The sequence below is a fragment of the Capra hircus genome, assembly GCF_001704415.2.
Source record: "Capra hircus breed San Clemente chromosome X unlocalized genomic scaffold, ASM170441v1, whole genome shotgun sequence".
Taxonomy (NCBI): Eukaryota; Metazoa; Chordata; class Mammalia; order Artiodactyla; family Bovidae; genus Capra; species Capra hircus.
The window spans coordinates 2,286,759-2,299,656 of NW_017189516.1; the positions used below are offsets into that span (position 1 = coordinate 2,286,759).

Consider the following 12,898-nt stretch of genomic DNA (forward strand, 5'->3'; position numbering starts at 1 on the left):
GAGAGGGGCTCCACTGCTAAGAATGCTCCTAGAGGAAGCATTGTCTGCCTTGGAAATATAAAACGATTTCTGAGTGGTGCACAAGGGGCATAGCCACTATCCTGGTCTCTCTCCCCACACACCAGCTCCTGCATCCATTGGCGCTGGGAAGGACTCCCATCAGAGAAAGTGTGCCACAGTCTGTCGCGACTTCCTACCACTCTCGGCCACTTCAGGCTCTTTATGCACACCCCAGTTGTGCCTGCCTTATTCCTCCCTGGCCTGAGTGAGTAACTATGTTCCAGTAAGTTGCTACTTTTGCTCCTGAACCCCCGGGTGGAGAACATACTCCTGAAGGTGGTCCATAGGTGGAGGTGGGGCAAAAGATAAAGCTGAATCCTATAGGTTGTGCAACCAAAGAAGAGCAACAGAAATCTCTCTGTGCAGCTTCACAAGTGGTGAATTAAATCTCTGAAATCAGCATGATAAACCCTGCCCCTTGGGAATATCTGAATGGACAACAAATGCTCCCACAACTGAGACTGGTCTAGTCTTAGCAGCTATGGAAGTTGAGGGCAAGTACACATGGAAGCTGGGTCAGATCGAAGTCAGAGCTGACCCCACAGTGCCCGCAGTGCCCACAGTGCATCCAGAGACCTACCTAAAGGTATCGGAGGACCTCCTGGGGAGGTGAGGGTTAGTTGTGTCACTGACAGCAGAGGTCTTAGGAAAATAATATTATCACTATTATTTATGTTTCATTGTGTTCTGCTGTTTTATTATTTTCTTTAAAAAAGTTTTCTATATATTTATATTTTACTAATTTTTACTTTGCTGCATTTTCTCTCTCTCTTTTTTGTTATACTTTGTTTTTATCTTTTATTTCAATTTCTTTTTGCTTTTATTTTTTGTTTTTCTGCTTCTTTGTTTTCTTGCTTTTTGTTTCCTTTATTTTTGGTTGTTTCTCTTTTTTTGTTGTTTCATTTGGTTTTGATCATTTATCTTCAGTTCTGTTTGTCTGATTGTTTTCTTTTTTAGCTGTTACTGTTATTATTGCTGTATATGTTTGGTTTTATTTTTCTGCTTGCTTTCTTTTTCTGGCCATGTCATGTGGCTTGTAGAGTCTTTCTTCCCCTGCTAGAGGTTGGGCTTTAGCCTGCAGGGTGGAAGCGGTGAGTCAAGGGCATCAGTGAATTTCCAGGCCCAGGAAATATTAATTGGTGTGGGATCTCCCATAGGTCTCCATATCAGTACCAAGACCTGGCACCACCCAATAGCCTAAAGGCTTCAGTGGAGGATGTCTCACATTAAACAACCAACAAGATAGAAACACAGCCCCATCCAGCAGCAGACAGGCTGACTACAGCTGTATGAAGCTAACAGAGACCCCCAAACACAAAAACCCAAGTGGTCCTGCCAATCAGAGGGACAAGGCTCAGCTCCAGCCACTAAAGTACAAGAACCAGTCCCTCCCAACAAGAGGCCAACACAAGGCCGTGAACCAATCACAACCACAAGGAGGCAGACTGCAGAAGAGGAAATATGATCCTGCAACCTATTGCAAAGTATATCACAAACAGTAACTTAGACAAAATGAGATGACAAAGAAATATGTTACAGATGAAGGAGCAAGGTAAAAACACACAAGACTTAATAAATGAAGAGGAAATAGGCAATATACCTTAAAAATAATTCAGAGTAATTATAGTATAAGATGATCCATTATCTCAGAGATAGAAAAAAAAACCAAACATGGCTCAAAAAGATAAAAGAAATTTTTAACAAGGGCCTAGAAAAACTAAAGAACAAGCAAACAGTGATGAAAAACACAATAACTGAGCTGAAAAGTAGACTAGAACGAATCAATAGCAGAATAACTAAGGCAGTAGAATGGATAAGTAAATTGGAAGGTAGAATGATAGAAATAATTGCTACAAAGTAGAAAAAATTAAAAAAAAAGAAAAGTAATGAGGGCAGTCTCAGAGACTTCTGGGATATTTTAAACACAGAGACATTCAAATAATAGAAGTCCCAGAAGAAGAAAGGACTTTGAGAAAATGTTTAGAGATTATAATTGAAACTTCCATAACATGGGAAAGGAATTAACCAGCTAAATCTAAGACGTGCAGAGAATCCCATACAGGATAAACCTAAGGAGAAACACATTGGGACTTATATTAATCAAACTAACAAAAAAATAAATACAAAGAAAATATATTATAAGCAACAAGAGAAAAGCAACAAATAATTCACAAGGTAATCCCCATAAGGTTAAGAGCTGGGGTTTTTTAGCAGAAACTCTGTAGACCAAAAGAAAGTGGTTTAATATATTTAAAGAGATTAAAGAGAAAAAAAAAACTACAACAAATATTAATCTACCCAGCAAAGATCTCATTTAAATTTGATGGAGAAATCAAAACCATCAAAAACAAATAAAGAAAAAACAAAAACAAACAAACAAACAAAAATCAAAAACAAGTAAAAGCTAAGATAATTTAGCACCACCAAATCAGATTTACAAGAAATGCTAGGCAGGAAGAAAAAGATATACAAAAACAAAGTCAGAACAATTAAGAAAATGAGAAGAAGAACATGCATATCAATAATTATCTTAAATGTAAAGGGATTAAAGCTTCAACCAAAAGACGCAGACTGCCTGGATGAATATAAAAACAAGATCTGTACATATGCTGTTTATAAGAAACCCACACTTTGGATCTAGAGATACATACAGATTGAAAATGAGGGGATGGAAAAAGATATTCCATGCAAATGGAAAACAAAAGAAAATGGGAGTAACTACACTTATATCAGACAAAGTGAAAATTAAAGTCACTCAGTTATATCTGACTCTTTGTCATACCATGCACTATGCAGTCCATGGAATTCTCCAGGCCAGAATACTGGAGTGCCTTTCCCTTCTCCAGGGGATTTTCCCAACCTAGGGATCAAAGCCAGGTCTACCATATTGCAGGCAGATTCTTTACCAGCTGAGCCATAAGGCAAGCCCAAGAAAACTGGAGTGGATGGCCTATCCCTTCTCCAATCCGCAAATGTCTCTGCTTTTTAATATGCTGTTTAGGTTGGTAATAATCTTTCTTTCAAGGAGCAATTTTCTTTTAATTTCATGGCTACAGTCACCATCTGCAGTGATTTTGGAGCCCCCTTCCCAAAATAAGTCTCTCACTGTTTCCATTGTTTCCCCATCTATTTGCCATGAAGTGATGGGACCAGATGCCACGATCTTCGTTTTCTGAACGTTGAGTTTTAAGCCAACTTTTTCACTCTCCTTTTTCACTTTCATTAAGTGGCTCTTTAGTCCTTCACTTTCTGCCATAATTGTGGTGTCATCTGCATATCTGAGGTTATTGATATTTCTCCCCGCAATCTTGATTCCAGCTTGTGGTTCATCCAGTCCAGCATTTCTCATGATGTACTCTGCATAGAAGTTAAATAAGGAGGATGACAATATACAGACTTGATATACTCCTTTAAAAAATCATTTTTGCCTAGTCACTGAAACCATAAACAAAAAGAAAAGGTAAACCTCAGAATGGAATGATATATTTGCAACTGAAGCAACTGACAATGGATTAATATACAAAATACACAAACAGCTCATGAATTCCAATCTCAAAAGAAGCAAAAACCCATTCAAAAAATGACTGAAGAACTAAAGAGACATTTCTATAAAGAAGACATACAGATAGCCAACAAACATGAAAAGATTCTCAGTATTCCTAATCATTAGAAAAATCCAAAAAAAACTACAGTGAGGTAACACTTCACAGCAGTCAGAATGGCTATCATCAAAAAATCTACAGAGAATAAATGCTCAAGAGAATGTGAAGAAAAGATAACCCTCTTATACTCTTTGTGGGAATGTAAATTGATATAGTTATTATGGAGAACAGTATTGAGGTTCCTTTAAAAGTAAAAAAAAAAAAAAAAAAGAACTACCATATGACTCAGAAAACCCACTCCTCGGCATATATCTTAATAAAACAACAATTCCAAAAGATACATGTACTCCAGTGTTCATTGCAGCACTAATTTCAATAATCAGGACGTGGAGGCTACCTAAACGTTTATCAACACAGGAATCAAGAAAGAAGATGTGGTACATATTTATAACGGAATATTATTCAGCCATAAAAAGAAACTAATTTGTACAATTTGTAGAGAGAGATGGATGGACCTAGAGACTTTCATATAGAGTGAAATAAGTCAGAAAGAGAAAAACAAATACCGTGTAAGATTGCTTATATGTGGAATTTACAAAAATGACATGGATGAACTTATTTACAAAGCTGAAATAAAGACACAGATGTAGAAGACAAATGTGCGGATAGTGCACAAGTTGGGAAGTGGGGTGGGTTGAACTGGAAGACTGACACTGATGTATATACCCTACCATATATAAAATAGATAACTAGTGAGAATGAAGTTTAGAACACAGGGAAATCTCCTCAATGCTCTGTAGGTATCAAAATAGGAAGGAAACCCTTCCTATACATAGGAAACCCATCCTATGTATAAAATAATGTATACATATAGTGGATTCACTTTCTTGTACAACAGAAACAAACTCAATTTTGTAAAGCAACAACACTCTAATAAAAGTTAAAGAAATTGCTTCAAAACATTAATGCAAAAAGTTGGTAGCAAAACATTGTGTATATTACAATTTCAGTTTTGTTTATATAATTAATGGAAAAAAAGCACACCAGAGTTGTAATAGTGATTATCTCAGAGCACAAATAACTTTCCATTCTGTGCTTTTATGCATTTTTAAAATGGTTTTACTATAATCTTCTTAATGGACTCCAGTTCAGTTCAGTCACTCAGTCGTGCCTGACTCTTTATGAACCCATGCATTGCAGCACTCCAGGCATCACCAATTAGCTTGCTCAAACTCAAGTCCATCGTCAGTGATGCCATCCAAACGTCTCATCCTCAGTCATCCTCTTCTCCTCCTGCCTTCACTTTCCCAGCATCAGGGTGTTTTCCAATGAGTCAGTTCTTTGCATCATGTGGCCAAAGTATTGGAGTTTCAGCTTCAGCATCGGTTCTTCCAAAGAATATTCAGGACTGATTTCCTTTAGGATTGACTGGTTTGATCTCCTTGCAGTTCCAGGGACTCTCAAGAGTCTTTTCCAACACCACACTTCAAAAGGATCAATTCTTCACCATTCAGCTTTCTTTACAGTCCAACTCTCACATACATGCATGACTACTAGAAAAACCATAGCTTTGACTAGACAGACCTTTGTTGGTAAAGTAATGTCTCTGATTTTTAAGAGGCTGTCTAGGTTAGTCGTATCTTTTCTTCCAAGGAACCAGTGTCTTTTAATTTCATGGCTGCAGTCACCATCTGCAGTGATTTTGGAGTACCCCAAAATAAAATCTGTCACTGTTTCCATTGTTTCCCCATCTATTTGCCATGAAGTGATGGGACAGGATGCCATGATCTTAGTTTTTTGAATGTTGAGTTTTAAGCCAGCATTTTTGCTCTTCTCTTTCACTTTTATCAAGAGGCTCTTTAGTTCTTCTTCACTTTCTGCCATAAAGGTGGTGTCATCTGCACATCTGAGATTATTGATATTTCTCCCAGCAATCTTGATTCCAGCCTGTGGTTCTTCCAGCCTGGCATTTTTCATGATGTATTCTGCATACAAGTTAAATAAGCAGGGTGTCAATATACAGCCTTGACATACTTCTTTCCCAATTTGGAATCAGCCCATTGTTCCATGTCTGGTTCTAACTGTTGCTTCTTGACCTGCATACCAGTTTCTCAGGAGACAGGTAAGGTGGTCTTGTATTCCCATCTTTTGAAGAATTTTCCACAGTTTATTGTGATCCACACAGTCAAAGGCTTTGGTGTAGTCAATAAACCAGCAGTAGATGGTTTTTTGTAACTCTCTTGCTTTTTTGATGATCCAATGGATGTTAGCAATTTGATCTCTGGTTCCTCTGCCTTTTATAAAACCAGCTTGAACATCTGGAAGTTCATGGTTTATGTACTGTTGAAGCCTGGCTTGGAAAACTTTGAGCATTACTTTGCTAGTATGTGAGATGAGTGCAGTTGTGTGATAGTTTGAACATCTTTTGGCATTGTTTTTCTTTGGGATTGGAATGAAAACTGACATTTTCCAATCCTGCAGTCACTGCTGAGGTTTCCAAATATGCTGGCATATTGAGTGCAGCAATTTCACAGCATCATCTTTTAGGATTTGAAATAGTTCAACTGAAATTCCATCACCTCCACTAGCTTTGTTCATGGTGATGCTTCCTAAGGCCCACTTGACTTTGCATTCCAGGATGTCTGGCTCTTGGTGAGTGATCACACCATCATGGTTATCTGGGTCATTAAGACCTTTCTTTTTAATAGTTCTGTGTATTCTTACCAACTTTCCTTAATATCTTGCCACTTCATCTTAATATCCTCTGCTTCTTTTAGGTTCACACCATTTCTGTCCTTATTGTGCCCCTCTTTGCATGAAATGTTACCTAGTATCTCTGATTTTCTTGAACAGATCACTAGTCTTTTCCATTCTGTTGTTTTCCACTATATATTTGTTTGCTTTGTTCACTCTGGAAAGCTTTCTTATCTCTCCTTGCTATTCTTTGGAACTGTGTATTCAAATGGATATATCATTCCTTTTCTCATTTGCCTTTCACTTCTCTTCTTTTCTCATTTATTTGTAAGACCTCAGACAGCTGTTTGGAATTTTTGCACTTCTTTTTCTTGGGAATGGTCTTGATCAGCACCTCTTATACAATGTCACAAACTTTCACTCATAGTTCTTCAGGCACATTGTCTATAAGTCTAATCCCTTGAATCTATTTGTCACTTCCACTGTATACTCATAAGGGATTTGATTTAGATCATACCTGAGTCTTCTAGTAGTTTTCTCTACTTTCCTCAATGTAAATCTGAATTTTGCACTGAGGAGTTCATGATCTGAGCCACAGTCCACTCCTGATCTTTTGGTGTGTGTGTGTGTGTGTGTGTGTGTGTGTGTGTGTGTGTGCGCGCGCGTGTGTGTGTTTTGGCTGACTGTATAGTGTTTCTCCATTTTTGGCTGCAAGGAACATAATCGATCTGATTTCAGTATTGACTATCTGGTGATGTCCATATGTAGAGTCATCTCTTTTGTTGTTAGATGAGGGTGTTTGCTATTACCAGTGCCTTCTATTGGCAAAACTCTGTTAGCATTTGCCCTGCTTCATTTAAGGCGAAAGGCCAAACTTGCCTATTACTTCAGGTATCTTTCCTACTTTTCCATTCCAGTCCCTTATTTTGAAAAGGACATCACCTTTTTGTTGTTGTTGTTGGTGGTGGTGGTGTTAGTTCTAGAAGGTCTTGTAGATCATCACGGGACAGAGATCATTCTGTCATTTTTGAGACTGCAACCAAGTCCTGCATTTTAGAACCGTTTGTTGACTGAGGGCTACTCCATTTCTTCTAAGGGATTCTTGCCCACAGTAGTAGATATAAATGATCATATGTATTAAATTCACATATTCTGGTCCATTTTAGTTCACTGATTCCTAAAATGTTGATATTCACTCTTGCTATCTCCTGTTTGACCACTTCCAATTTACCTTGATTCATGGACCTAAAATTCCAGGTTCTTATGCAATATTGTTCTTTACAGCATCAGACATTACTTCCATCACCAGTCAGATACACAACTGGGCATTTCCACTTTGGCTCTGTCTCTTCATTCTTTGTGGAGTTATTTCTCCACTCTTTTCCAGAAGTATATTGGGCATCTACTGACCTGGGAAATTTCATCTTTTGCTGTTATATCTTTTTGATTTTCATACAGTTCTTGGGGTTCTCAAGGCAAGAATACTGAAGTGGTTTGCTATTCCATTCTCACTCTCAAGTTTTATCAGAACTCTACCATGGCCCCTTGGTCTTGGGTAGCCCTACAGGGAATGGCTCATAGTTTCACTGAGCTAGACAAGGATGAAGCAAGGCAAAGGCTGATAGAGTTTTGCCAAGAGAACACACTGGTCATAGCGAACACCCTCTTCAACAACACAAGAGAAGACTCTACACATGGACATCACAAGATGGTCAACACTGAAATCAGATTGATTCTATTCTTTGCAGTCAAAGATGGAGAAGCTCTACACAGTCAGAAAAAACAAGACCAGGAGTTGACTGTGGCTCAAATCATGAACTCCTTATTGCCAAATTCAGACTGAAATTAAAGAAAGTGGAAAAAACCACTCAGCCATTCAGGTATGACTTAAATCAAATCCTTTATGACTATACAGTGGAAGTGAGAAATAGATGTAAGGGACTAGATCTGATACACAGAGTGCCTGATGAACTATGGATGGAAGTTCGTGACATTGTACAGGAGACAGGAATCAAGACCATCCAAGAAAAAGAAATTCAAAAAAACAAAATGGTTGTCTGAAGAGGCCTTACAAATAGCTGTGAAAAGAAGGGAAGCAAAAAGCAAATGAGAAAAGGAAAGATATACCCATTTGAATGCAGAGTTCCAAAGAATGGCAAGGAGAGATAAGAAAGCCGTCCTCAACGATCAATGCAAAGAAATAGAGGAAAACAATAGACTGGGAAAGACTAGCGGTCTCTTCAAGAAAATTAGAGATGCCAAGGGAACATTTCATGCAAAGATGGGCTCAATAAAGGATAGAAATGGTAGAGACCTAACAGAAGCAGAAGATATTAAAAGGAGGTGGCAAGAATACACAGAAGAACTGTACAGAAAATATCTTCAGCATCGGTCTGGGGCCCACTCCCCCCACCACCCACGGGCCGGGCTACCACACTCCCACCAGGTTCTGCCGTGGGGGCCCTGCATGTGGAGCTGTCATCTCAGCAGCAGCATCTTAGACATCTTCGGATTATTGCTGTCCGGAACATTGTTAATAGGAATGGCCATCAGCTCCTTGATACCTACTTCACACTTCACTTGTGTAACAGTGAAAAGGTATGCAAAGAATTTTATAGGAGTAAAGTAATTAAGAATTCCTTGAATCCAACATGGCAGAGTCTTGATTTTGGAATAATGCCAGACTGTCTGGATACATCTGTGTCTTGTTTTGTGGTGAAGATATGGGGTGGAAAGAAGGACATCTACCAGCTGTTGATTGAATGGAAAGTCTGTTTGGATGGGTTGAAATATCTGGGTCAACAGATTCATGCCTGCAACCAGAATGAAATAATCTTGGGGCTGAATGATGGCTATTATGGTGCTCCTTATTCAAATGCTCAGAAGAATATTCTTCATCAGGTGGATCAGAACTGTGTTTGAAATTCTTATGATGTCTTCTCTTTGCTGCAGCTTCATAGAGCCAGTGTGCAATTAACCAGACTCAGGTAACTGTTCAGAAAATTAGAAAGGAACTTGAAGAAAAACTAAGACTCTCATCTACAAGCAATGGGCTGAAAAAAGAAAGTGAGTACCTGCAATTAAACATTCTGGTGCTTCGAAATGAACTGGAAAGACAGAAGAAAGCTTTGGGACAGGAGGTAATCTTGCTGTATAAAGAACAAATTGCATTACAGGACAAAGGAAGTACATTTTCAGCTGAGCACCTCAAGCTTCAACTCCAAAAGGAATCCCTAAATGAGTTGAGAAAGGAGTGCACTGCAAAAAGATAACTCTTTCTGAAGACTAATGTTCAGTTGACAATTCATTGCAGGCAGTTACTATCTGAGTTTTCCTACATTTACCCTACTGATTTGAATGAGCATAAAGATTACTTTGTATGTGGTGTCAGGTTGCCCAATTTTGAGGACTTCCAAGCAAAAAATGATGGGAGGATTGCTGTTGCCCTTGGTTATACTGCACATTTGGTATCCATGATCTCTTTCCTACAAGTGCCCCTCAGATATTCTGTAATTCATAAGGGATCTAGATCAACAACCAAAGATAATATTAATGACAAGCTGACTGAAAAGGAGAGAGAGTTTCCATTATATCCAAAAGGAGGAGAGAAGTTGCAGTTTGATTACAGTGTCTATCTTCTGAATAAAAATATAGCACAGCTAAGATATCAACATGGACTAGGGACTCCAGACTTAGGAAGGGAGGCAAACCCTTCCTAACCTGAAAAACTTCATGGAGCATGGACCAATGGTCAAGTGTGACAGACATCACACCTCCAGTGCAAACCCTGTTCCAAAGAGACAAAGCTCCATATTTGGGGGTGCATATGTAGCCTTCTCTGGGGGGATCCCTTCACCAGACAAAGGATACTGGAAACAGGCAGCTCAGAGAATGAGAGACTCGAGTACAAAACCCCTCCCCCCAGTTACAACTCTTCACTAGTCCAGCCTGTGACCCCTGTGCCCTCCACAGGAGAATCTGACAGAAAGACAGCATCTCTGTCTTCCTCCTTGGACACCTCCTTGGACCTCTCCAAAGAAAACAAGAAAAAAAGGGGTAGATCTGGGTGACAGCTTAAATGGAGGCCACATGAGTGTGAACACTAGCCAGGAGCAGGGACGAGCCCTCTCGGGGCCTCTGGCCACAATCAACAGCACCCTCCTGCCGGGTGAGTAGGCCAGCTCGTCTGGCGCCCAGCTCCTGGGGGCTTCCACCCAGTCTCAGAAGCCGAGCTCTGCTGCACCGTGGAACAAGCAGAAAAGATCATAGAAATGGAAGCCACAGGCTTCACCCCAGGCTATTAGCTAGAAGCATTTAACTGCATCCCCGTGGACAGTGCTGTGGCAGTGGAGTGTAATGAACAAGTTCTAGGAGAATTTGAAGAGTTCTTCCGAAGGATATATGCACTGAATGAAAATGTATCCAGTTTCCGCAGGCCACACAGGAGTTCTGATAAGTGAAATGAACGGACAGATTGTAGGACCAGGATGGAGTCACTGCTTGAAATGAGGATAAAGCTGCACTGGTTATCCTTCGTAGTAATTATGACACAAAATGAATATTAATGGAGGATATCCCTCAGAAAAATAGACTTTGTGAATCAAGGAGGGATTCAGGATCATTGTGTATCAGTGGGCTAGATAAAGTTAGATTTTGCTTGCAAGATTTTGCTTTTCAGGCCTGACAATTGTTTTAAGGCAAAAGCCACTCTCTAGCTTGAGTCACCTTATAGGCATTTGTCTGCTTTTTTATTTACACTTATATGCTATCCTCAGAGGGAAGATGATAATATATAGATAATATAATGAACTCGCCTTTAGATTCTCATAGCATTTGCCCTCACCATAGTTTATGAAACTTTTGGGAAAATTGAATATTCAGTAAAAGGTCTCTACCATTGACTGAAGAATCTTTGGTCATCCATTAGGTTGATGTGTAAGAAGCACAATGGTCTCCTATAAAAGGCCCATTGGCCTCTGCCCTCAGGCTCCACAGTCAATCCAGCTGTTATGCCATTGGGGCAGTAGATGCCTTGTGCATCCTGACCACAGAGGACATCACATTTGTTGGTTCTTTAATGCAGTTGCCATGACCTCTCACCTCTTTCAGTCAGCCATACCTTTGATGCAGCCCTCAGATTATATGAAAAAACCTCACCTCTGGAGGATCCTAGGGGACCCTCAAGGACACTCCCTGCCAAGGTTACTATAGTCAGACAGCATCAAGTTCCCTCTGGGGCGAAAGTTTTTATGTGGGCAGATGCTGTTGTCAAAAACTGGGTGTGCTTTCTGGCAATGTTCACTGTATAGAAATCCCTATAAGTAAATCACATGTTAATTTATTAAATTTCAGTGAAAAAGAAGCGTTATGTATGATGAAATATAGCTAGGGAGTCAGGCTGTCCAGTGTGCAAACTGCAAGGCAGTTGATTTAGTTGGATTCAGAGACTAGATGAGGGATAGAATACTATTGGTATGTGTGCAACTGCATAAATACTAAATTATGCTTTGAAGTCCATTTTCATCTCTGGAGCTCATATTTCATTTGCTATTGCTGTATATTTTATATACCCAAGGACATCACCTCAGGGTTGCAAGCACTTTAAGGAGATTTTATGCTTATATCCATGTATTATATAGAAGAATAAAAATTGAGTTTACTTAAGGAAAAAAAAAAAAGAATCTTCACAACCCAGATAATCACAATGGTGTGATCACTCACCTAGAGCCAGACATCCTGGAATGTGAAGTCAAGTGGGCCTTAGGAAGCATTGCTACAAACAAAGCTAGTGGAGGTGATGGAATTCCAGTTGAACTATTTCAAATCCTAAAAGATGATGCTGTGAAAGATCTGCACTCAATATGCCAGCAAATTTGGAAAACCCACCAGTGGCCACAGGACTGGAAAAGACAGTTTTCATTCCAATTCCAAAGAAAGGCAATGCCAAAGAATGCTCAAACTACCGCACAATTGCACTCATCTCACATGCTAGTAAAGTAATGCTCAAAATTCTCCAAGCCAGGCTTCAGCAATACATGAACCATGAACTTCCAGATGTTCAGGCTGGTTTTAGAAAAGGCAGAGAAATCAGAGATTAAATTTCCAACATCCGCTGGATCATCAAAAAGCAAGGGAGTTCCAGAAAAACATCTATTTCTGCTTTATTGACTATGCCAAATCATTTGACTGTGTGGAACAAAATAAACTGTGGAAAATTCTGAAAGAGATGGAAATATTAGACCACTTGACCTGCCTCTTGTGAAACCTATATGCAGGTCAGGAAGCAACAGTTAGAACTGGACATGGAACAACAGACTGGTTCCAAATAGGAAAAGGAGTACATCAAAGCTGTATATTGCCACCCTGCTTATTTAACTTATATGCAGAGTACATCATGAGAAATGCTGGGCTGGAGGAAGCACAAGCTGGAATCAAGATTGCTGGGAGAAATATTAATAACCTCAGATATGCAGATGACACCATCCTTGTGGCATGAAGTGAGGAAGAACTAAAGAGCTTCTTGATGAACGTGAAAGAGGAGA

At 39.4% G+C, this 12,898-nt stretch overlaps 1 pseudogene; it reads left to right on the plus strand.

The window, feature by feature from the left end:
* Positions 1–541: 541 nt before the first annotated feature.
* LOC102177040 lies at positions 542–10,816 on the plus strand (annotated as a pseudogene).
* The last annotated feature ends 2,082 nt before the right edge of the window (positions 10,817–12,898 follow it).